This window comes from Stegodyphus dumicola, chromosome 11 (genome assembly GCF_044657685.1).
Source record: "Stegodyphus dumicola isolate Sdum_Otavi_A_Nest chromosome 11, ASM4465768v1".
Lineage (NCBI taxonomy): Eukaryota > Metazoa > Arthropoda > Arachnida > Araneae > Eresidae > Stegodyphus > Stegodyphus dumicola.
In genome coordinates this window covers 167,121,208-167,146,872 of record NC_140778.1, presented here as the reverse complement: position 1 = coordinate 167,146,872, position 25,665 = coordinate 167,121,208, and the positions used below count along the sequence as shown (strand labels likewise).

The 25,665-nt window shown below is 47.6% G+C and overlaps 1 non-coding gene and 6 pseudogenes across 1 annotated transcript; all 7 read right to left on the bottom strand.

The window, feature by feature from the left end:
- Positions 1-219: 219 nt before the first annotated feature.
- LOC146994611 (U2 spliceosomal RNA) lies at positions 220-408 on the bottom strand. Its single transcript, XR_015044309.1, has one exon. It is a non-coding gene; the product is annotated as a U2 spliceosomal RNA (small nuclear RNA).
- Positions 409-5,777: 5,369 nt separating this feature from the next.
- On the bottom strand, positions 5,778-5,898 carry LOC146994610 (U2 spliceosomal RNA; annotated as a pseudogene).
- A 1,918-nt stretch (positions 5,899-7,816) lies between these two features.
- LOC146994609 (U2 spliceosomal RNA) lies at positions 7,817-7,997 on the bottom strand (annotated as a pseudogene).
- A 5,493-nt stretch (positions 7,998-13,490) lies between these two features.
- LOC146994608 (U2 spliceosomal RNA) lies at positions 13,491-13,668 on the bottom strand (annotated as a pseudogene).
- A 1,912-nt stretch (positions 13,669-15,580) lies between these two features.
- On the bottom strand, positions 15,581-15,756 carry LOC146994607 (U2 spliceosomal RNA; annotated as a pseudogene).
- A 5,530-nt stretch (positions 15,757-21,286) lies between these two features.
- On the bottom strand, positions 21,287-21,388 carry LOC118179318 (U2 spliceosomal RNA; annotated as a pseudogene).
- Positions 21,389-23,305: 1,917 nt separating this feature from the next.
- Positions 23,306-23,481, bottom strand: LOC118197320 (U2 spliceosomal RNA; annotated as a pseudogene).
- Positions 23,482-25,665: the final 2,184 nt, after the last annotated feature.

Below are 25,665 nucleotides of genomic sequence, written 5' to 3'. Positions count from 1 at the left end.
AAGAACGAGGGTTAAACCCGAGGCTCCAGAATGTTCCCATTCCGAGGAAAAGAACGAGGGGCCCGAGCAATAGCAAGTTAAAAAAAAGGCAGGTAGCCGCACACTCGTACAAAGGTATGATGTTGTCAGACCTTCGCTTTTCTGAAATTTGAAGGGGCCATTTTAAAAGGACGTTTTCCTGAGGATGCAGTGGGTGAGTGAAGTTTCTGCTTTTTGGATATATTGTGGGCCGTATCCTGCAAGTAGTGCCATAGCAGGCCAACCGGTGGCGAGGGCGGAATAAATTCCTAACCACAAGCCTATCTGCAAAAATTAGTTTAATATCTTGACGTCATGTCGACGTCGTATCAGATATTAAGCTGATAAGAACAGATAAAACCAATTTTATTGAGCAAATATTAACAATATTTACAGACTATGTACAATCAAGTACAGCGTTCAACAAGAATTTAGTATATCATTACAGAGTAAAAATGTATACGTGAAGTGCAATACAGCAAAAGTATTACAAATTGTAGATTATATACATGAAATAAAACATAAAATATAAAATATAATATATACAACTGATGGTGATGCGTAAATGTGACATACATCATTTTCTTGTTTTAACATACCGTGTTGGCTAAGATTGCATGTCAATGTTCACTAGTCAAAGTTCATGTGTCAAAGTTCATGAGTCAGAGTTCAAACAGTCCAGGATTTGCAAAAGGCACAAGTTCGTAAGAATTTACAGTTCGTACCTAATTTTCATTTGCCTGGGAGTGGCTTTGTTCATTATTTGGAGGATTTGCCTCGGTGAGTAGTGTGACTTCGCTTCTTCCACTTAAATGTCCAACGTAGATATTCCTGCTATGGCGGATTACATCGCTGACGCATAGCATCCGAAGGAGGCGGGCATAGGAACGGGAACAGGCGATGTTGATGAATTTATCATTCGCACGATCCCATGACCCCAGTGCACCTATGACGAATGGAACGATCACGCAGTGTCCACGTTCTTGGGCGATGGAAGCACGGAGCATTTCATATTTTTCAAGCTTTCTGGCTCTCGCTTCAGCAAAGGCACCCAAGTGGTTTTCGAAGGGGATTGTAACGTCAATGAGGAAGTGTTGTCCATCCCTTTCAACTAGGAGGTCAGGCCTAAGCCGTGAGGTGTTAAGGGACTGGTCCACAGAAATGATGTTGAAGTCTCTCTCACACATCTTGATTAGGCGATCGACAATCGCATTGTGTCGCTCTTTGTAGAGGGTTGAGTATGCCATGCAATGATCTAAAACATGTGGGAGAGTTTCTCTGTCGGCTCCACAACGGCGACATCTTGGGTCAAGGTTCGACCATGGCTTGGCGCCATTAAGGCTAACAAGATTCAGTCGGGCCTTATGGGCGAACCTCCAATCAGCAAATCGAGTGTAACTTCCAGATTGCAAAAAGTGGGTGGAGGCTTTTGAGGCGGCAACACATTCCAATGTTTTTCCTTGATTGGGGAGAGACAGGAGGCGTTCATCTCTGACGGATTTACAGGACTTCCTGATCGAGGTGGCAATATTGCGGCGGTGTACTGCTGCAGCTGAAAAATGACCGGCTTCGATGACACGGAGGCAATTCTGAATCGTCCACTTGACCTGCAATCTCCTGGAGGCAGCACAAGCAGCAGTCCAGATGTTCCCAATACGGTTGCTGCTTCTACGGAATTCTCCATCAGTAGTGCCAGAGAGGAAGGCAGCAACATCCGGGTCCTCATCCCGCAGTTGCAAGCGATGTCTCACAGTATCTTTTAGATCCTCCCAGGCCAAAGAACGTACAAAGGTGTCACGCGAAGTCAGAAGCTTGAACGCTGTATCTATCGCAAAGATATCTGATTCCTCAGCAGCCATCGGCAAGTTAACAGCTCCACTGGCCGGGCTTCCATAAAGGTAGTCATTAGTGGCACGGTGAGGGAGATAGAGAGTGTCTTTCAAAAGCGGTCGTAAGACCTTGTCGAGCTTTTCCCACTCTCCCTTAGGAATCTGGGATGTGCGCATTGCAAAGGTGAAGGATGGGTACAGGAATGTTTTAACGGCATCCAATCTCTGCCAGGGTGCCAATTTTGATGTCAGGAGTCTCCGTCCATTTCCAATGAACCGCTCGATGCTGGAAGGAGTGCCACATTCTCCCAGGAATCCAACTGGCTTTCCCAAAAAGTCGCAAGTCTCTCCATCATTGAGGTGGCGGATGGGCTGTCCATTGATGTTGAACTGCGTGGGTCGAGTGCCAGCAGGTCTGCAACCGGTCAGGTGAAGGGAGGCGCACTTAGTTCCATTAATCCCAAGCGAGAGTAAGTCACATGAAGTGGAGAATTTGTTGATCAGTGACTGAAGCTCAGCAGGTGAGGAAGCAAGGAGGGCAACGTCATCTGCATATGCCAGAATAGCACCGCTGTCCGAAGAGGCCGTGTTCCAGAGAATGGGATCCATTGTTGTGACAAAGAGAACGCCACTCAGAGGATCACCTTGAAGGATGCCAGAGCGAACTGGGATGGGGGGCGTGGTACCGTCGTTTGACACGAATTCAGTAGATACATTTTCATACATGTCTTTGATGATGCTGCAGAAGTGATTTCCAGCACCAATGTACTCAAGAGTGTCAGAGATAGCTGAGTGTGGGACGGACCCGAAGGCGTCAGCAATATCCATCCACGCAACACAAAGGTCTTTTTTCTGTGTTCTAGCATCATTCATCTTCTTTTGAAGCAGGAAGTTGTTCTCCACAACACCATCAAATGGGCGAAATCCCTTTTGGCCTGGGTGGAGGATGTCATTGCATTCAAGCCAATCGGACAGCCAGGAGGCCAGAGAAAATCTTTGCAATAGTCCGACAAAGTGAAATCGGTCGCCAGTTATTCGGGTCGTCAGGGTCGCCTTTCTTGTAAATCAAGATGCTCCTAGAGTTCTTCCAAGAGTGAGGGATTCTACGGAACCGAAGGCAGATGTTAAAGAGAACAGTCAGAACGCATCCCTCCGGGTCCAGAGATCTCCAATGGTTGTAAGTGAGTCGATCCGGCCCAGGTGCCGTGTTCTCAAATCTTCTGAGCCTGGTAATAACCTCAGCTTCAGTGAAAGGCTCCATATTAATCGGCGAAGAGATCTGTGTTGCGGGGATGAGGATGAGAGTTGAGGATGGAGTTGTTGAAAGTTCTGCCCGTCCTGGTGTGGCTAAAGTGTTCCTCTAGGAGTGAGAGGGGAATTTCACAGTTCCTTGAATTGCCAGACATAATAAGCCGTGCCGCCCGCCTTCTATTCCTTCTGTAAAGCTTCTGTAAGGCAGTGGCGTCATCAATATTTACAGGGGCCCGCTGGGGAGTGGGAACAGACGAATGAAGCCTGCATTCCCCCTGTGCAAACCCGATGATCTCATTGAGTGTGTTCTGGAAGAGGTCCCAGGAGTCATTGGTGACCTCGCTGTTCAGGATGTTGTCAAGGATTGGCAGGAAGCAGGAAAGGGCACTGGAGGCAGGAGGGGCCTGTAGAGCAGGAGCAGGAGCAACAGAAGCCAATGGGGGGCATGGACTTGCAGGAGGTAGCACAGTCGTCACGGATGGATCAGGATTACTTGCAATCGCTGGGGCAACATCATTAGGACTGGTAGTAGAAGCCCGAGGAGAGACAGGAAGTACAGCTGAAGTCAGTGTAGCCAAGTTCCTGTTCCTTGCATCCTGTCTTCTGTGATACATCCGGTGATTGTCAAGGCCCTTCCTAGAAGTGAAAGACCTGTCACATAGCCGGCATTGGAATCTACGTTGTACTGAAGAAGTCTCAGACTGCGACATAAGGTGTAGTCCATTTGCGAGGCAGGAGTGGTGTGACGGTCGTCCACTTATGGCGTTGTTGCAATGGAGGCAGAAGTATTTGACTGAATGGATTTCAATATCATGGTTATTAAGCATATGCCTTTCCAGTGATCTTCTCTGTGCAGTCCACTTGCAACTGCTGTAGGCAAATCTGCATCCAGTCTCTGTGCAAACGAAATTCGGGGGAATGGGAAAGAAGACAAGCAAGGATGACTCCTCTCCAGAAGGCTGGCGTGGGACTGAGTCAGTAGGTCCATCAGCAGCAGGAGAGCCACCAGCAGGGTCAGATGAGCAGCCAGGACGACTGACAGAGGCATCCTGAGAATCCTCATTTTGAGTCCTAAGGTACCGGGGGGAGGAGCTCCCATCGGGATCATCCGGCAAGGAGACATCAGCAGGGTCAGCAGGAGAAGCAGGGGGTGAAGCAGACGGTGCAGGTGACACATGGGCAGAAGACACGCAGTGAGGACATGGAGCGCAGGAGGATGCTGAATCAGACGGAGACTCAGACTGTGGAACAGGAGAAGAGGAACTGCAACCCGTTGCAGAGGAAGCAACATTCACAGGTGGATAAGCGTGGCCAGCAGCAGTACGTGACCTGGTGTGATGGCAGACAGGTGATTCACCGGTGATGTCATTTGGTGCGCAGGAAGAAGCCTGAAGGATGGAATCATCATGTAGAGTCCGGGAGTCATCACTACGGTGCGTTCTGATGTGTTTTTCAAGTTTTCTTTTCTGCGAGAAGGCTTTCCCGCAGATAGTGCAGACTCTTGGAGAAGTATAACTGCGTCTTGTAGAAGTGACAGCAGTCAACGGAGGGGAGGGAGCAGTATTGCTGGCCCGAATTCTACGGAGAAGCTCACAGATTTGACCGCTTCTTCCCAAGGGTGGAACTGTAGGCGTAACAAAGGCAGCAACATGACGAGGAGCACCAGGGGGTCCAGGAGGCGTGTCCAAAGTAGACAGTGGACATCCATCAGCAGGTGGCAAAGGATGAGGCATAGAGACATTGGTAACCTCTCTGTGAAGACACAGTCCATTAGCGGCACTCGAATCCAGCAACGCATCATTGGGGACAAAAGTGGTGGCACAGGACTGACGGGAAGTCAAACTGGAACAATCGGGCTGTACAGGTAGGGAAGTGAGCACTCCAGGAAAGGCGCCATCACTCGCAGCAGGCCTGGGCGGGGAAACTCCAGAGACGAGAGAAGAAGTGTTCAGGAGTCCACTAGGGAGGTCGGAGGAATCATCAGGGCATCTAGCAAAAGGTGGAGATCTAGAACCAGGGCTCCGGACATCAGGGGGTGGTCGAGGCTTCGGCCGGGCAGCAAGGCGATGTGGAGACGACATCATCAACGTATCCTTGAATCGTGTGAAGAAATCCCAGAAATGCAGGAAAACAAGAGGCCTCTCGGCAAGATCAATCTAGGCAGCATGGAGTTGGGAGCGTCCAACAAAGCTTCAGCGAGTCAAAAAAAAAAAGGGAAGAGGGGGAGGTGAAAAGTGGAAGAGCAAAGAAGGAGAAAAGAAGAAAAGGAGTAGCCACACCCACAATTAAGAGGGAGTTAGCAGAAACGAAATGAGAGGGCTTATCAAAGCAAGAAAGACACTGCAAGCAGTGTTTTCCTGAATGGGAAGCAAGAGATAATAGGAAGGAACCACTTCCTTACTGAGAACGACTAAAAACAGCCGAATCAGCAACAAAAGCGGGAGGGAAAGGAAAGACCCGTACAAACACCAAAGTATGCTGCAAGAAGCACATTCAGTGCAGACAGGAAGGAACCGCTCGCTCACAGGTAACCTGCTCGCTCGCAGAGGATGGGAAAGGGCCCCATTGAACGCAAGTAAGGAACGTAATCGAACCATCAAGCGTCAATGGGAGAAGGGGAAAAGAAAGCAAAAACCATACTTACAGACCGCTTTAGCTCCGCTTCAGCTCCATTCTCCAGAAGAGTGAAGTTAATCCATCAGCAACATTCCACTGTGAAGATAAAAATAAATGAGTGCACAATTAAGCTGATAAGAACAGATACTACACTTTGATCTTAGCCAAAAGGCCGAGAAGCGATGCAGAATTCTCTGGCGTGATGAATTCACTTTCAATTTTTCATATTTCAAAAGTCCTGAGCATTCGTGCAGGGGGAGAAGGGGGTGCAGAAGACTCAGGTTAGCGAGTGCTGCTTGGGGGGTTTTTATGATATGTCGTTATTTCATCCTCCTCCTGTGTTACAAAAAAAGAGGTGTACAAGGATGACCAATTTCTGTCTAGTCAAGTGGATCATTTTGTGGTCCTTTCTAATGTTCCCATTCTGGAGGCGTCAGTCCCCTCCTCCTTGGGCGGGGCTAATTTTAAAAAGTCAAGGACGTCAAAAGTTCATTTCATTCAAGATTCAATTGCAAATTTTATTCTTACTACAGCAAATGAACCACAATGCTGAAATATCCTCACAGATATTTCTACAATATCGCAATAACTTACAGTAGTTATATTGGACGTTTTACGGAAACGTTGGCCGGAACAAAATTCAAAGTAGAAAAAGTTAATCCGATCTCAACGCGAAATCGCTACAGTCAATAACAGCAGTAAGTAAACAACTGAATTCCGGTGTTTTCCTCCAGCTTTTATAAGCTTATGCACCATGCAACATAATATTCTCGTATTTTCTCAATTTTTTTTTCAGATGGGAAAAGAGGACAATGAAATATTCATGAAAGTGTTCATTTCTCTGGAGTAGCTTCCTCCTCCGAAAAATCTCATTCTTCACTGCAGGTGAATATAAAACAAATGTAATTACAAAGGCAATAAAAATAGCAAAACCAAAAATAAATAAATAAATATTTCTGGAGTTATCGAATGCCCATGCTTGGGAAGAAATTATTTTTTGTGATTAAACAAATATTGAGACAGTAAAATTTATCAACCAAAACTGCATTACATAATGCCAGAGTTTGATTGACACAAACTCGACATGCACAGTCCAGCACATGGTTTCCAACTCAGAGATACTCTCTCTCTCTCTTCAGTTCAAACGTTGCACTTGAAAACACAGAGTGAAATATTAGGAACTTAAAACAATTAAACAAACAGAAAAATTACAAAAAACACTTTACAAATTAATTTGTAATATGTACAATAAAACAGTACTTTTTAATTTACAATTAATGATTACTTTGTATTCTACACTTCCACACTAGTGGCGGGCAAGCCATCTCAAAACTCAGAATAAACTGCTTCCTGCATAGTGCAGCCATCTATTGGCATTTTCCCGTTTGTTAATATTAATGTGCCAACAAAATAAATGAATGAATGAATAAAAACATAAATACAACAATCCTTAACAATAATTGTAGACCATTACAATTAGCTGGCGTTTAGAAATCATACAGAGACAAACAAAACAAACAAAACATTAGGAAACAGACAGAAAAATCTTTGTTGCTGCAGTGTGCCTACAAACATTTTACACCCTTTTGAGAGTTATTTACAATAAAAAGGCTCGTGTGTTGAAAGAAGCAATGTGTATACGCGCGCTGTAGTGGGAAAGATCTGGCAAATGTGAATAGGAATTCTCTCAAACTTACATGAAATGAGACAAAAATGTTACTGCAAATGAAATTTGAGTGATATTTCGAGGCCGATCTTCCTTCAATCAGTCAGACAGAATGAGTAAGTTGTTAACAGTACGGGGAAAAAAATGTGGATTTTATGGGATTTCTGTAAATACGAATAAAACTTCGTATTTACAGAAACCAGAACTTGACACTGAAAAGAACGAGGGTTAAACCCGAGGCTCCAGAATGTTCCCATTCCGAGGAAAAGAACGAGGGGCCCGAGCAATAGCAAGTTAAAAAAAAGGCAGGTCGCCGCACACTCGTACAAAGGTATGATGTTGTCAGACCTTCGGTTTTCTGAAATTTGAAGGGGCCATTTTAAAAGGACGTTTTCCTGAGGATGCAGTGGGTGAGTGAAGTTTCTGCTTTTTGGATATATTGTGGGCCGTATCCTGCAAGTAGTGCCATAGCAGGCCAACCCGTGGCGAGGGCGGAATAAATTCCTAACCACAAGCCTATCTGCAAAAATTAGTTTAATATCTTGACGTCATGTCGACGTCGTATCAGATATTAAGCTGATAAGAACAGATTCTTTATTTAAAATATTCCATGCCATTTTACACAGCATTGATCTGATCATGGCGTGTCAGACAATGACGCACGCAGTGCGATTTTCGTTATTAATAAATAATATTAAGAATTTCGACAAAAAGATAAAACAATGAAGACGTAACAATATAATTTCTTTAACGTTATTTACAATAAAATATTTAGCATTATGTACATCACTGGTTGTTTTGATTGTTTTGGCGTGTGCCTGTTAAATGTTCGATATAATTGTCTCTCGATGCCCGGATGGTTTCGCTAACAATAAGTTTGCGCATTAAGTTTGCATACTTATTTGTGCAGAGACGTCTCACAACTCTGTCATTTGCCGGATCCCATGATCCTAGAGCACCAACAACAATAGCCTCGGTACGAACATTTCTAAACTTTCTTCTTAGAAGGTCGGCAACAGGACGATATTTGGTCTCCTTCTCAGTTCTTGCATGTTGAAAAGAGGCGAGTCGATTCTCAAAGGCGACGGTCACATCAATAATGAGGCAAGAGTCGTCTTTGGAAAGGACAAGATCGGGTCTCAGGGAAGATCCTTCAATAGCCAGATTCTCAGAAAGGACGTTCCAGCGACCAGAAGCAGCATCCTTTAACCTCTTGACGATGGAATTGTGCCTGTTCTGGTAGAGCCGCGAATACTTCATGCAATGACAGATTACATGAGGCAGAGTCTCCTCTGGAAAGGGGCAGCGACGACATGCACGGCGAGTGCGATCCCATGGTTTGGAGGCGTTCAGTGGCACGAGGTTGAGGCGGGCGCGGTGGATAAAGCGCCAGTCGGCAAAGCGAATGAACGATCCCTCATGGAAGAAGTGTGAGCTTGCACGTGCAGCCGAAACGCATTCCATGGATTTTCCTTGACTTGGGAGATTCACCAAATCTTGGAGCCTGCAAGATCTTCTAAGGTGACGAAAGGATTTGAAAATAGAGTTCCTGTTGCTAGGAAAGATGGTAGAATTCCCACAGGAGATGGAAGGGCAGCCGTCGTTGTCAAAGCTCCAGGAGATGTTAAGGCGGCGAGAGGCAGCGCGGGCAGCAGACCATAGTGAAGAGGTGGGGTTGCTGGTGGCGGCGAATGGTCCCTCATCCGATGCAGAAAGGAACTGGCTGACGATAGAAGGAGATGGAGACAGCTGGATCCGAGCGCGAATGTATCCACAAAGATCATCCCAAGCAAGCTTGCGAACGAGTGGGTCCCTAGATGTTAGGAGCTTAAACGCACCGTCCACAGCAGCAATGTCGGAGTCTTCGGCGGCAAGAGGGACACCGAAGGAACCTTTCCCGGAGAGGCCGTAGAGATAGTTATTGGAGGCTTCTGGGGGGAGGTTCAGGGTCCTTTTAATGGCAGGCTTGAGGAGATCGTCGATCTTTTTCCAGTCAGTTTTGGAGAACTGAGACGTCCTCATGTGAAACAGGAGCGACGGGAAGAAGAAGGTCTTAAGAGCATCAATCCGTTGCCAGGGTGCCAGCTTAGATTCAGAAATACACTTGGCCAGTGACAAGAAGTCGCGGAGTTGGGCACGTGCAGGCGGGAGGTTGAAGCCAATGGGCTTACCAAGAAACTTGAAGAATTCACCCTCTTTAAGTGCAGGAATTGGAACTTCAGAGATGTAGAAGGCAGTCGGAAGAACACGGGAGGAGCGAACAGCAGAGAAGTGGAAGGAGCGGCACTTCTTGGGGTTCAGCAAGAGATTGAGCCTGGAACATGCATCTTGGACCCGGAGGAGGTCATGCTGGAGTGCTTCAGGAGAAGGCGCCAACAGGAGGAGGTCATCAGCATAGGCCAGAATCTTTGGAACCGGAGACATCGATTCAACACAGCGAAGGACGGGGTCGATGACAAGGTTGAATAGGAGTCCGCTAAGTGGGCAGCCTTGGCGAACCCCAGCGTGGATGTCGACAGGACAGGACGTGCCATCACTTGACAAGAAGGAGGTGGTAGAGCCACTGTAGAAGGACCTGATGAGGGAAGAGAAGTCGTCACCAACACCGGAGTCAGAGAGAGCAGCATAGATGGCTGAGTGTGGCACGGATCCAAAGGCATTAGAAATGTCTAAGGATGCTAAGCACAATTCAGACCTGGATCGACGAGCTAATTGGAGTTGACTGTGGAGGATGAAATTGTGTTCAAAGACACCATCATGAGCAAGGAAACCTTTCTGGCAGGGGCTGAGAACGTCGTGTGTAGAAAGCCAGCTGGAGAAACGACGTGCCATGCAACCAGCAAAGAGCCTTGAGATGCACGAGCTAAGGGCGATGGGTCGCCAGTTGTCAATAACGGAGGGGTCCCCATCCTTGAAGATAAGAAACGTGCGAGAGGACTTCCAAGAGGCCGGAATGCGTCGCAGCTTCAAGCAGATGTTAAAAATAGCACAAAGTGCCTTGCATTCGGGGTCGACATCTCTCCAGTGTCTGTAAGAAAGCCGATCAGGGCCAGGCGCGGAATTTTCACAAGCCATCAGCTTGGAACGCACTTCAGAAGGGGAGAACGGCGACATGTCAACAGGAGGACGATCAGAAGCATGCTGGCAGAAGATGGAAGTGTCTGCATCCCGTGGAGAGTACTTTTCAGAGAAGTGGGCAGCAAGATCTTCCGCAGGAATCGCACAGAAAGAGGAGTCACGTTGGGTGATGAGTCGGAGGGCTCTCCGACGATTCATCCGGTAGATCCTCTGTATGACACGGGGATTGGAGGCGTCCGGTGTGCGGCGAAACCCAGACTCTTCAGGAGGCACAGGTGGAGGGAGCTTGACAGTATCAGAGGCAGAGGAGATGATGGCATCAAGGCAGGTCTCGAATTCGGACCAGGTGTTATTGTCATCTGGAGCAGAGGAGAGGCGCTGGAGGGTCTCGCTGAACTGCAGCAGTGGGGAATCATCTGGAAGCAGGGTGTCAATGGAGGGAACAGTCGCGGAGTCACGAAGGCTACCGGAAGGAACGGAGATTCCATCATCAAGGAAGCTTGAATTGAGAAAGTCGTCCGCTGGAGCAGAGAGCGAGAGAGCCGGCGAAGAAAGTGCAGGAGAGACTGGAGAAGCAGAAGGAGATGATCTTCTGGCAGGAGAAGCAGGAGTACCAGGTGAAGAAGTAGGAGATGAGTGAGGACGCTCTGGAGAGACTGCAGCAGAAGGAACAGGAGGCGAGGGTGCGGCAGTCGAGGCAAGAGCATCATTCATAGGAACGGCGGGTACAGCAGGCGGAGGAGCAGGCACCGTGGAAGCAGCAGCAGGAGAAACCTGGGTAGGTTGTTGGCGTGGTCTTCTCGGTCTTTGAGGGACAGGAAGAGGGAGAGCAATATTATCAGAGGTAGCATTACGTTCAGCTCGCTGATGGAAGGCAGAGTGGTTGAAGAGACCTTTTCTGGAAGGACAGGAGAAGGGACACACTGAACATTTCCACCGGAACGAAGCACCAGACGAGAGGACAGTAGGAGAAGAACGGAAGCAGGAATGGGAAGACACCTTGTTCACCAAGAGCATGCAACAGTGACTGCACCATTTCATGCAGGAAGAGATGGGAAGCTGATGCTCCTGGAGAAGGTGGCGTGTGAGAGACTTCTTCATCCTTGACCAGGAGTTGGACCTAAATAGAAGGCTGCAGTTTACTTCCGTGCAGGAGAAGACGTCGTTGACAGGAAAGACGAGATGCAGCGTAGAGTCGACCCGACAAGTGGAATCAGGACCCTGAGGGCCGATGTAGGTGGTGTCAAGGCCAGGAGAACTGGGAGGAGGCGAAGTTCTGGGGGCGGCAGTCGGAGAATCAGAAGCAGGAAGCCGGAAATCATGAGGAGAGTCAGAGCTGGGAGAGGATCTGTGACGTCGGTACCAGTGGAAGCGCAGCTGTTTCTTGTTGATACAGGACATTCCACAGTCACCACAGATGATCAAGGCAGGCGGAGGAGGAGAAGGGGAAACGGAGGTGCTGGCATCCGGCAGACAGGTGGACACGGCAGTCGGATCACTGGCGCAAGATGAGGAACCTGGGGCAGACGTCACAGGGCAGACAGGAGGCAAGATGTCGCCGCTAGGTGCAGGGACAACTGTGCAATCAGGAGACATCGTGGAAGGAGATCCAGGAGGAGGCGGTCCAGAGCAGGTATGTTTGACAGCAGCACGCGAACGAGTGTGGTGGCACACTGGCGAGTCAGAGGAAACATCAAAGAGAGAAGAGGCAGGCGAGTCAGACGAAGATCCAGTGGGATGAAGATCCAAGGTGGGAGACTGTGAAGAGCGGGGTCCAGGAGGTGAGCCACAAGAGCGACGGTAAACTGAGTCAGGCGACCTTTCGTAGATCTTTGCTAGGAGTTGCCTGAGATTACCACCTCGTAGCAGTGGAGGACCGGAAGGCGTGGCAGCCGCAGCAACATGTCGGACAGGAGGTCTTGAGCTGGAACGCATAGCAGAAGCATGGTTTTCAACAGGCAGACAGGTGACAGAGCAGGGCTGAGGTGACGGCACAGCAAGAGAGGAGCGCATATCCACAGCAGGTATCGTAGAAGCCGTAGGCAACATCCGAGGTAGGCCAGGAGTTGTTGGCGACGGGATTCTGGGCGGACGAACCGGAACTGGAATGTAGTCACTCGAGGAGCCGGCATCATTCGGTGGTCCAGGCATAGCTGAAAAAAAAATGGAGAGAAACACAGCAGCACAAAAAGCAAGAACAAAGCACTTTTGGCAAGATCAAACATAAAACAGTCAGAGGGCAAGAGCAACTGTCGAAGCTTTGGGTGGATCTGGTAGGGAAAAAAACATAACCAGGGTAGGCGGAGAAAGTAGCGCGTGCAACTAGCCGATTTGGATGGAAATTGGTGTCGAGCTAAGGATTCACTCAGCCGAGTGGCCTGTCTGCTAAGACACCAATGGAGGTAAGTCCCTGGACCCACGACGAACTGGGGGTCGAGGCACCTATCGAGACTAAATACTCGAAAGGAAAAACCATTGACAGGAAAGCAAAGACGATGACCAGGACTTGGAAGATTACGCCCCACTAAAGGCCGTACCCAGCCGGGTGTCCTTTTCACATGGATGGGCAATCGGAAGCTTACTTGATCCCTGACCTGTGGCAGAACACAGGCTAAGGGCTCACGGCTACTCCGGGACACTAATCCGAGTAAGCATAAAAACCAACCAGTTAGATCGAAACTAACCTGGACATGGGAAAAATAAATAAAACGAAACAAACGATAGCGGAAGGAGCAAAGAGATAGGGATGAAATAAAGGAAAGACCACGCCCACCATAATAGTGAGTTTGTGCAAAGGAAAAAATAAGGGCTCAACGAAAGCATTTTAACACTAAATAGCGAAAAAATACTAAAGAAGAGCAAGAATAGACAGGAAAGAGGTAGAAAAAGTTAGACCCCACCCATCACATGGATTAACCGAAAACGGCTAGTTCGGTGATAGCGGGAAAAGACACCTGCACGCTCACAAGGAAAGGAAAGGTTCCTACTGACGCAAGTAAAGGTCACCAACCCATCAAGCATCAGTAGGAGAAAAAGAGACAAAATAAAGCAAAACTTACCAAAGATCCACCTTGGCTCCGCCCTCCGGACGAGGCAACTACTCTATCAGCATATCCACCGGTGAACCTATAAAAATAAATCAAACCGGCAAATTAAGCTGATAAGAACAGATACTACACTTTGATCTTAGCCAAAAGGCCGAGAAGCGATGCAGAATTCTCTGGCGTGATGAATTCACTTTCAATTTTTCATATTTCAAAAGTCCTGAGCATTCGTGCAGGGGGAGAAGGGGGTGCAGAAGACTCAGGTTAGCGAGTGCTGCTTGGGGGTTTCTTATGATATGTCGTTATTTCATCCTCCTCCTGTGTTACAAAAAAAGAGGTGTACAAGGATGACCAATTTCTGTCTAGTCAAGTGGATCATTTTGCGGTCCTTTCTAATGTTCCCATTCTGGAGGCGTCAGTCCCCTCCTCCTTGGGCGGGGCTAGTTTTAAAAAGCCAAGGACGTCAAAAGTTCATTTCATTCAAGATTCAATTGCAAATTTTATTCTTACTACAGCAAATGAACCACAATGCTGAAATATCCTCACAGATATTTCTACAATATCGCAATAACTTACAGTAGTTATATTGGACGTTTTACGGAAACGTTGGCCGGAACAAAATTCAAAGTAGAAAAAGTTAATCCGATCTCAACGCGAAATCGCTACAGTCAATAACAGCAGTAAGTAAACAACTGAATTCCGGTGTTTTCCTCCAGCTTTTATAAGCTTATGCACCATGCAACATAATATTCTCGTATTTTCTCAATTTTTTTTCAGATGGGAAAAGAGGACAATGAAATATTCATGAAAGTGTTCATTTCTCTGGAGTAGCTTCCTCCTCCGAAAAATCTCATTCTTCACTGCAGGTGAATATAAAACAAATGTAATTACAAAGGCAATAAAAATAGCAAAACCAAAAATAAATAAATAAATATTCCTGGAGTTATCGAATGCCCATGCTTGGGCAGAAATTATTTTTTGTGATTAAACAAATATTGAGACAGTAAAATTTATCAGCCAAAACTGCATTACATAATGCCAGAGTTTGATTGACACAAACTCGACATGCACAGTCCAGCACATGGTTTCCAACTCAGAGATACTCTCTCTCTCTGTCTCTTCAGTTCAAACGTTGCACTTGAAAACACAGAGTGAAATATTAGGAACTTAAAACAATTAAACAAACAGAAAAATTACAAAAAACACTTTACAAATTCATTTGTAATATGTACAATAAAACAGTACTTTTTAATTTACAATTAATGATTACTTTGTATTCTACACTTCCACACTAGTGGCGGGCAAGCCATCTCAAAACTCAGAATAAACTGCTTCCTGCATAGTGCAGCCATCTATTGGCATTTTCCCGTTTGTTAATATTAATGTGCCAACAAAATAAATGAATGAATGAATAAAAACATAAATACAACAATCCTTAACAATAATTGTAGACCATTACAATTAGCTGGCGTTTAGAAATCATACAGAGACAAACAAAACATTAGGAAACAGACAGAAAAATCTTTGTTGCTGCAGTGTGCCTACAAACATTTTACACCCTTTTGAGAGTTATTTACAATAAAAAGGCTCGTGTGTTGAAAGAAGCAATGTGTATACGCGCGCTGTAGTGGGAAAGATCTGGCAAATGTGAATAGGAATTCTCTCAAACTTACATGAAATGAGACAAAAATGTTACTGCAAATGAAATTTGAGTGATATTTCGAGGCCGATCTTCCTTCAATCAGTCAGACAGAATGAGTAAGTTGTTAACAGTACGGGGAAAAAAATGTGGATTTTATGGGATTTCTGTAAATACGAATAAAACTTCGTATTTACAGAAACCAGAACTTGACACTGAAAAGAACGAGGGTTAAACCCGAGGCTCCAGAATGTTCCCATTCCGAGGAAAAGAACGAGGGGCCCGAGCAATAGCAAGTTAAAAAAATGGCAGGTCGCCGCACACTCGTACAAAGGTATGATGTTGTCAGACCTTCGGTTTTCTGAAATTTGAAGAGGCCATTTTAAAAGGACGTTTTCCTGAGGATGCAGTGGGTGAGTGAAGTTTCTGCTTTTTGGATATATTGTGGGCCGTATCCTGCAAGTAGTGCCATAGCAGGCCAACCCGTGGCGAGGGCGGTATAAATTCCTAACCACAAGCCTATCTGCAAAAATTAGTTTAATATCTTGACGTCATGTCGACGTCGTATCAGATATTAAGCTGATAAGAACAGAAAATTTTTATTAACAAATGTTTCTTGCCATTTTACATAGTGTTGGTAAGACCATGGCATGCTATACCAACAACGCACACAGTGCGATTTTAGCTTTCATATTTATTTGTTGTGAGAGATATGTACATATTTACAATATTTACAAAATTTGCATAACTGTGAAAGTCCTTTATACAAGAGTTGTCCCATGACCGCATCCTGACAAGCTGTCACTGAGTCCAACAGTGCCTAATTAGGACTGTTTTACCGCAGTGAGGTGCTCAACATACACGTCCCTAGAAAATTTAATAGTTTCGCTAACTGCGAGTTTCTTCAAAAGGTTTCCGTATTTGTTGCTGCACAGCCTGCGTAGCACTCTATCGTTCTTGTCGTCCCAAGAGCCGAGAGAACCAATGATGATGGGATGAATCTGAACATCGGTGTAGTCTTTCCTGAGCAGCTCAGCAACCGGACGGTACTTGGAAATCTTCTCCTCTCTGGCGGAAGAAAAAGCAGCAAGCCTATTCTCGAACGGGATGGTGACGTCGATTACCAGAGCGGAGGAGCCTTTGCGAAGAACCAGATCGGGGCGGAGAGAAGTACCAGGGAAGACTTGGTTGCAGAAGAGCACATCCCAGCGCCCACTCGCGGCCTTCTTCAGCCGTTCAACCACAGCATTGTGACGCCGCTGGAAAATGGAAGAATAACGCATACAGTGGTTGAGGACATGTGGGAGCGTTTCTTCACTGAAATTGCAACGGCGACATCCACGGCGTGAACGGTCCCAGGGCTTGCAGGCATTGAGAGGTACCAGGTTCAGCCTGGCACGGTGAACAAATCTCCAGTCCGCGAAGCGCGTGAAGGACCCCTCTCTGAAGAAGTGCGAGCTCGAGCGCGAGACGGCAACACATTCCATGGCCTTACCCTGGTTCGGGAGGAGGGACAGGTCACTAATACGGGTAGCCCGTCATAGGGTCCGGAAAGCCCGGAAGATGGTGTGCTTCTGGCTCGGGAAGATGGTGTTAGGACCACAGGAAATGGAGTTAGACCCACCAGCATCGATAGTCCAAACAATCTTGAGGCGCCGAGATGCGGACCTTGCGGCAGACCACGTAGAGGAGATGGAATTGCAAGAGGCGGCAAAGGGAGCCTCGTCCGAAGCAGACAGGAACTGTGCCACTAACTCAGGAGAAGGAGCGAATCCGATGCGTGCACGGACGAAGGAGGTCAGATCATCCCAGGCGGAAGCACGAACAAAGGGATCTCTAGCGCAGAGCAGCTTGAAGGCAGAGTCGACGGCAGAGATGTCTGAATCCTCCGCAGCGAGTGGAATGCCAAGGGCACCTTTGCCGGAAAGGCCATAAAGATAATTGTTAGATGCCTCGGGAGGAAGATTCAGGGTCTTCTTGAGGGCAGGACGCAGAAAATCGTCAATCTTCTTCCAGTCTCCCTTAGCGTGCTGCGAAGTCCTCATGAAGAAGAGGAGAGAGGGAAAAAAGAAAGTCTTCATTGCATCCAGGCGTTGCCACGGAGCGAGCTTCGAGTCCATAATCTTCTTAGCCAGGATCAAGAAATCACGTAGCTGCACACGGACAGGTGGAAGGTGGAAGCCCACGGGTTTCCCGAGGAAACGGAAGTGATCACCATCACCAAGGGCGTGGATAGGGATGCCATCCAGGTAGAAGACGGTCGGACGCACTCTAGCAGGGCGAGAAGCATCAAGGTGAAGTGTGTGGCATTTACCGGGATTAAGCTGAAGACCAAGACGAGAGAAGACGTCAGAAATGCGATCCAGGTCATCCTGAAGAACGTAGGGAGAAGGAGCGAGCAGGAGGACGTCATCGGCGAAGGCGAGGACACGAGGCGAGGAAGGAGAAGAGCCAACAGAGCGGAGAACAGGATCAATGGCCAAGTTAAACAGGAGGCCGCTCAAGGGACACCCCTGACGAACACCGGCATTGATGTCAACAGGGCCAGAAACACCGTCGGAAGAGAGGAAGCAGGTAGAGGAATTCCTGTAGAGGTCTTGGATTAAGGAGACGAAGTCCTCCCCGACACCAGACGTGAGTAGTGCAGTGAAGATCGCAGAGTGCGGGACCGAGCCGAAGGCGTTGGCAATGTCGAGAGAGGCCAGACAGAGCTCAGACTTCGTCCTACGGGCAAGCTGGAACCGCTGCTGGACGATGAAGTTGTGCTCAAGAACCCCATCGTGCGGCATGAATCCTTTCTGTGAGGGGAGGAGAATCTCGTTGTCACATAACCAGTGCGTGAGACGTTTCGCTAGACATCCAGAGAAAAGGCGAGCAATTGAAGAACTGAGGGCAATTGGCCTCCAGTTGTCAATCACCGACGGGTCCCCTTTCTTGAAGATGAGGAACGAACGGGAAGATTTCCATGAGGACGGAACACGCCGGAAGCGAAGACAGATGTTGAATATCTCACTCAAGATCTTGCAGTCTGGATCAGCCTCTCGCCAGTGGGCATACGAGAGGCGGTCAGGGCCGGGCGCAGAGTTCTCACAGGAGCGAAGCTTTGCAAGAACCTCGGCAGGAGAGAAAGGAGACAAATCGAGAGGAGGACGTTCCGGGATACAGGTAGTGAAGATAGATGAGTCAGAGTCTCTGGCGGAGTACCTTGAGGAGAATTCGAGGGCGATCTCTTCTGCAGGAATGGAGCAAGGAGGAGAGATGTCAGAGGAAAGGAGACGGATGGCTCTGCGACGATTTCTCCGGTATAAACGTTGAATGACCCGAGGATTAGAGGTGTTGACCGGGCGCGGAGAACCAGGCACAGGAGGAGGAGGAGGGAGCTTGACAATTTCTGAGGCAGACTCCGTGACGTTCAGAAGGCAGGCCTCAAAGGAGTCCCAAGCATCATCGTCAGTAGTCCCAGAAGAAAAGCTATGCAGGGAATCCCAGAAGTTCAGGAGAGGAGGCTCAGTGACCGGAATTACGTCTGCAGGAGGAATACGAGCAGGGTCATCAGCGGCCACAACGGGGACAACCTCATGAAGGTCGACATCAGGAAACTCGGAAGTGGGGAAGACGGCAGAAGATTGTGTGTCATCAGCAGGTGACGAAGAGGAGGGAGGAGATGCAGAGACGAGGCAATCAGGGGGAACAACAGCACGGGAGGAGGAGGCAGCAGGTGAGGCAGAAGTCGACACAGGAGCAGGATGAGCGGCCGAAGAGGGATGAAGAAGCCCTGGACGAGGAGCATCAGGAGTAGCCCTGGAGACGTCGGGAGGAGAAGGTGGCAGGGAGTGAGAGGCCGATACAGCAGGAGACGAATCGGAAGAGCAAGGAGATGGGACTGGAGCAGGTGAAGAAGGAGCGTCCACAGAAGTCACAGGAGGAGCTGGAGCGGACGTAGCCGGAGATCTGGAGGACACGTCAGCGGGTGAAGAAGAGGCACCAGGTGGAGGGTGCGGCTGTCTACGGCGCTGTCGCTGAGGCACAGGAGCAGGAAGATGAATGTTGTGGTCAATAGAAGAGTTCCTCTCAGCACGCCGGTGGAATTCGGAGTGGTTGAATAACCCTTTCCGGGAAGGACACGAGAACGGACAAACTGTACACTTCCAGCGGAAAGAGCCACCAGTGGAGATGACGGGAGGCGAGTTGCGGAAACAGGCATGGACAGAAACCTTGTTGGCAAGCCGGGAGTTGCAAAGGCTGCACCATTTCATGCATGAAGAAATGGGGGTCAGATGTTCCTGGAGAAGGTGTCTGGTGAGGGATCTCTTCATGCAGGACCAGGAGTTGGAGCGGAACAGGAGGCTGCAATTGGGCTCTGTGCACCTGAAGACATCGCTTACAGGAAAGACGAGATGGAGCGTGGTACCCTCGCGGCACGTAGTAGAAGGAATAGGAGCGCCTGAAGATGGAGCATTGGAAGGAGGCGGTGAGGCTTGAAGAGAAGTAGACGGGAGCTGCGGATGGCCAGTGGAAGAGAAGTCAGCAGCACCAGGAGGGGCGGGAGGAGGAGGAAGGCGATGACGGCGGAAGCGGTGAAAGCGTAGCTGTCTCTTGTTGAGGAACGACTTACCACACGTTGGACAGTCAACCGGAGAAGAGCAAGTGGAGACACCAGGAGACGCGGGCACAGCAGCAATAGGAGAAATACCAGAATCCGGGCGTGAAGGAGACCCCCGCCTAGAAGCAGATTCGTCGGAAAGCAGGAGAGACGCTCTGTCGCCAGAAGTTGCAGGAGCAGGAACAGGAGAGGAGGAAGCACTAGGAGTTTCATCAGCAGAGATCGCAGAGGACGCAGAACGAACTGTAGGACTACCCGAAGGAGAAGTAGATGTGGCAGATCGAGCAACCAGCGTTTCAGCAGCAACAGGAGACATGGTCGGAGAAGTGTGCGAGCAGGAGTGTCCAGCAGCAGCACGTGATCTTGTGTGGTGACACACTGGGGAATCTGAAGAAGGGGCACTGGTAGCAGGGATGGAGCCAGGAGAAGGTAAGGATGGAGCCGAAGTAAGAGGCACGAGCGGTGCAGTGAGCGTTTCCGAAGGAGGCGAAGTCCGGGAGCGGGAAGCGAAGACATCATTGCAGATGCGAGAGGAGGCAGACGTCCTGGCAGAGATGATGGAGAGCATCTGGCACAGGGAACCACTTCTCAGCAGAGGAGGACCAGAGGGAACAGCAGCGGCAGAGATGTGGCGACGTGGAGCAGGAGCAGGGTGAAGACTACCAGACCGCGTTGTCATCACGGAGGAGTGACCAGAAGCGGGCAAATGGCTCAGAGGTCTGCGTGGCGTCCTGTCCAGCGATCCATCGGGGCATCCAGCACTCTGTGGCAGTCCACCAAGGACAGATGGCATCGGAGGGAGACCAGGAGTAGTCGGAGAAGGAAGGCGAGGCGGCCTCTCTGGCAAAATGATCTGATGCGCTGACGCAGGATCAGACATAGCTGAAAAAACTAAAGAAACAGTAACACAAATAACTAGCAAATTATCCAATTGGCAAGATCAAAGTGAGGCAGCGGGGGGAGCTTCAATTGGGGCTTTTGGTGGACCCAAGAAAAGAAGATAAGAACGAGGAAAAGAAAAGGAGGGAAGAGCCAAAGAAGAAGGAGGAAAACGAGGGAAAGAGCAAAAGAAGAAGGAAGGAAAAGTAGGGAGAGAGTAAAGTCGAAACCACGCCCACCCGGACGAGTGAGGCAGCGGAAAGGAAGTTCAGGGCTTATCAAAACAGAAAAGACACCGTAAACGGAGTATTTCTGAAATGAAAAGCGAGAAGACATAGAAAAGAAACCATTTCTCACTAGGGACGACTGAAAAACAGCCGAAGCAGTAAGAAGGGAGAAGAAAAAGTTAGGCCCCGCGCAGCACGAAATATACTGCAAGCAGTATAAACAGTGTAGACGGGAAAGAACCTGCTCGCTCACAGGCAACCTGCACGCTCAAAGGTGAAAGGGCCCCATTGAACGCAAGTAAAGAACGTATTCGAACCATCAAGCGTCAATGGGAGGGGAGAGAGAGAGAGAGAGAAAGAAAGCAAAACTTACGTAGGATCCACCTCGACTCCGCTTTCAGCTCCGTCCACCAGACGAGTAAACTATTCCATCAGCATGGTGTCTGGAAATCTGAAAAAAGAACAAAATAAGACGTCAGATTAAGCTGATAAGAACAGATACTACACTTTGATCTTAGCCAAAAGGCCGAGAAGCGATGCAGAATTCTCTGGCGTGATGAATTCACTTTCAATTTTTCATATTTCAAAAGTCCTGAGCATTCGCGCAGGGGGAGAAGGGGGTGCAGAAGACTCAGGTTAGCGAGTGCTGCTTGGGGGGTTTTTATGATATGTCGTTATTTCATCCTCCTCCTGTGTTACAAAAAAAGAGGTGTACAAGGATGACCAATTTCTGTCTAGTCAAGTGGATCATTTTGCGGTCCTTTCTAATGTTCCCATTCTGGAGGCGTCAGTCCCCTCCTCCTTGGGCGGGGCTAGTTTTAAAAAGCCAAGGACGTCAAAAGTTCATTTCATTCAAGATTCAATTGCAAATTTTATTCTTACTACAGCAAATGAACCACAATGCTGAAATATCCTCACAGATATTTCTACAATATCGCAATAACTTACAGTAGTTATATTGGACGTTTTACGGAAACGTTGGCCTGAGCAAAATTCAAAGTAGAAAAAGTTAATCCGATCTCAACGCGAAATCGCTACAGTCAATAACAGCAGTAAGTAAACAACTGAATTCCGGTGTTTTCCTCCAGCTTTTATAAGCTTATGCACCATGCAACATAATATTCTCGTATTTTCTCAATTTTTTTTCAGATGGGAAAAGAGGACAATGAAATATTCATGAAAGTGTTCATTTCTCTGGAGTAGCTTCCTCCTCCGAAAAATCTCATTCTTCACTGCAGGTGAATATAAAACAAATGTAATTACAAAGGCAATAAAAATAGCAAAACCAAAAATAAATAAATAAATATTCCTGGAGTTATCGAATGCCCATGCTTGGGAAGAAATTATTTCTTGTGATTAAACAAATATTGAGACAGTAAAATTTATCAGCCAAAACTGCATTACATAATGCCAGAGTTTGATTGACACAAACTCGACATGCACAGTCCAGCACATGGTTTCCAACTCAGAGATACTCTCTCTCTCTCTTCAGTTCAAACGTTGCACTTGAAAACACAGAGTGAAATATTAGGAACTTAAAACAATTAAACAAACAGAAAAATTACAAAAAACACTTTACAAATTAATTTGTAATATGTACAATAAAACAGTACTTTTTAATTTACAATTAATGATTACTTTGTATTCTACACTTCCACACTAGTGGCGGGCAAGCCATCTCAAAACTCAGAATAAACTGCTTCCTGCATAGTGCAGCCATCTATTGGCATTTTCCCGTTTGTTAATATTAATGTGCCAACAAAATAAATGAATGAATGAATAAAAACATAAATACAACAATCCTTAACAATAATTGTAGACCATTACAATTAGCTGGCGTTTAGAAATCATACAGAGACAAACAAAACAAACAAAACATTAGGAAACAGACAGAAAAATCTTTGTTGCTGCAGTGTGCCTACAAACATTTTACACCCTTTTGAGAGTTATTTACAATAAAAAGGCTCGTGTGTTGAAAGAAGCAATGTGTATACGCGCGCTGTAGTGGGAAAGATCTGGCAAATGTGAATAGGAATTCTCTCAAACTTACATGAAATGAGACAAAAATGTTACTGCAAATGAAATTTGAGTGATATTTCGAGGCCGATCTTCCTTCAATCAGTCAGACAGAATGAGTAAGTTGTTAACAGTACGGGGAAAAAAATGTGGATTTTATGGGATTTCTGTAAATACGAATAAAACTTCGTATTTACAGAAACCAGAACTTGACACTGAAAAGAACGAGGGTTAAACCCGAGGCTCCAGAATGTTCCCATTCCGAGGAAAAGAACGAGGGGCCCGAGCAATAGCAAGTTAAAAAAAAGGCAGGTCGCCGCACACTCGTACAAAGGTATGATGTTGTCAGACCTTCGGTTTTCTGAAATTTGAAGAGGCCATTTTAAAAGGACGTTTTCCTGAGGATGCAGTGGGTGAGTGAAGTTTCTGCTTTTTGGATATATTGTGGGCCGTATCCTGCAAGTAGTGCCATAGCAGGCCAACCCGTGGCGAGGGCGGTATAAATTCCTAACCACAAGCCTATCTGCAAAAATTAGTTTAATATCTTGACGTCATGTCGACGTCGTATCAGATATTAAGCTGATAAGAACAGAAAATTTTTATTAACAAATGTTTCTTGCCATTTTACATAGTGTTGGTAAGACCATGGCATGCTATACCAACAACGCACACAGTGCGATTTTAGCTTTCATATTTATTTGTTGTGAGAGATATGTACATATTTACAATATTTACAAAATTTGCATAACTGTGAAAGTCCTTTATACAAGAGTTGTCCCATGACCGCATCCTGACAAGCTGTCACTGAGTCCAACAGTGCCTAATTAGGACTGTTTTACCCCAGTGAGGTGCTCAACATACACGTCCCTAGAAAATTTAATAGTTTCGCTAACTGCGAGTTTCTTCAAAAGGTTTCCGTATTTGTTGCTGCACAGCCTGCGTAGCACTCTATCGTTCTTGTCGTCCCAAGAGCCGAGAGAACCAATGATGATGGGATGAATCTGAACATCGGTGTAGTCTTTCCTGAGCAGCTCAGCAACCGGACGGTACTTGGAAATCTTCTCCTCTCTGGCGGAAGAAAAAGCAGCAAGCCTATTCTCGAACGGGATGGTGACGTCGATTACCAGAGCGGAGGAGCCTTTGCGAAGAACCAGATCGGGGCGGAGAGAAGTACCAGGGAAGACTTGGTTGCAGAAGAGCACATCCCAGCGCCCACTCGCGGCCTTCTTCAGCCGTTCAACCACAGCATTGTGACGCCGCTGGAAAATGGAAGAATAACGCATACAGTGGTTGAGGACATGTGGGAGCGTTTCTTCACTGAAATTGCAACGGCGACATCCACGGCGTGAACGGTCCCAGGGCTTGCAGGCATTGAGAGGTACCAGGTTCAGCCTGGCACGGTGAACAAATCTCCAGTCCGCGAAGCGCGTGAAGGACCCCTCTCTGAAGAAGTGCGAGCTCGAGCGCGAGACGGCAACACATTCCATGGCCTTACCCTGGTTCGGGAGGAGGGACAGGTCACTAATACGGGTAGCCCGTCATAGGGTCCGGAAAGCCCGGAAGATGGTGTGCTTCTGGCTCGGGAAGATGGTGTTAGGACCACAGGAAATGGAGGGAGACCCACCAGCATCGATAGTCCAAACAATCTTGAGGCGCCGAGATGCGGACCTTGCGGCAGACCACGTAGAGGAGATGGAATTGCAAGAGGCGGCAAAGGGAGCCTCGTCCGAAGCAGACAGGAACTGTGCCACTAACTCAGGAGAAGGAGCGAATCCGATGCGTGCACGGACGAAGGAGGTCAGATCATCCCAGGCGGAAGCACGAACAAAGGGATCTCTAGCGCAGAGCAGCTTGAAGGCAGAGTCGACGGCAGAGATGTCTGAATCCTCCGCAGCGAGTGGAATGCCAAGGGCACCTTTGCCGGAAAGGCCATAAAGATAATTGTTAGATGCCTCGGGAGGAAGATTCAGGGTCTTCTTGAGGGCAGGACGCAGAAAATCGTCAATCTTCTTCCAGTCTCCCTTAGCGTGCTGCGAAGTCCTCATGAAGAAGAGGAGAGAGGGAAAAAAGAAAGTCTTCATTGCATCCAGGCGTTGCCACGGAGCGAGCTTCGAGTCCATAATCTTCTTAGCCAGGATCAAGAAATCACGTAGCTGCACACGGACAGGTGGAAGGTGGAAGCCCACGGGTTTCCCGAGGAAACGGAAGTGATCACCATCACCAAGGGCGTGGATAGGGATGCCATCCAGGTAGAAGACGGTCGGACGCACTCTAGCAGGGCGAGAAGCATCAAGGTGAAGTGTGTGGCATTTACCGGGATTAAGCTGAAGACCAAGACGAGAGAAGACGTCAGAAATGCGATCCAGGTCATCCTGAAGAACGTAGGGAGAAGGAGCGAGCAGGAGGACGTCATCGGCGAAGGCGAGGACACGAGGCGAGGAAGGAGAAGAGCCAACAGAGCGGAGAACAGGATCAATGGCCAAGTTAAACAGGAGGCCGCTCAAGGGACACCCCTGACGAACACCGGCATTGATGTCAACAGGGCCAGAAACACCGTCGGAAGAGAGTGAGTGAGTGAGTGAGTGAGTGAATATGGCGCAAAAACCAGAGATGATTATGACGCGCCAAACAAAAGATGAGATGATTACAATTGATGACATTAAAATTCAATAAATAAAAACAAGTAGATAAATGTACCAAATCCAGAGGATGAAGTCATATAAAAACAAGTTAAAAGCACATATTAACATTCAAGACACAGTCTTCAAAACAAATTACATTTGGTAATAAAAGCCAATC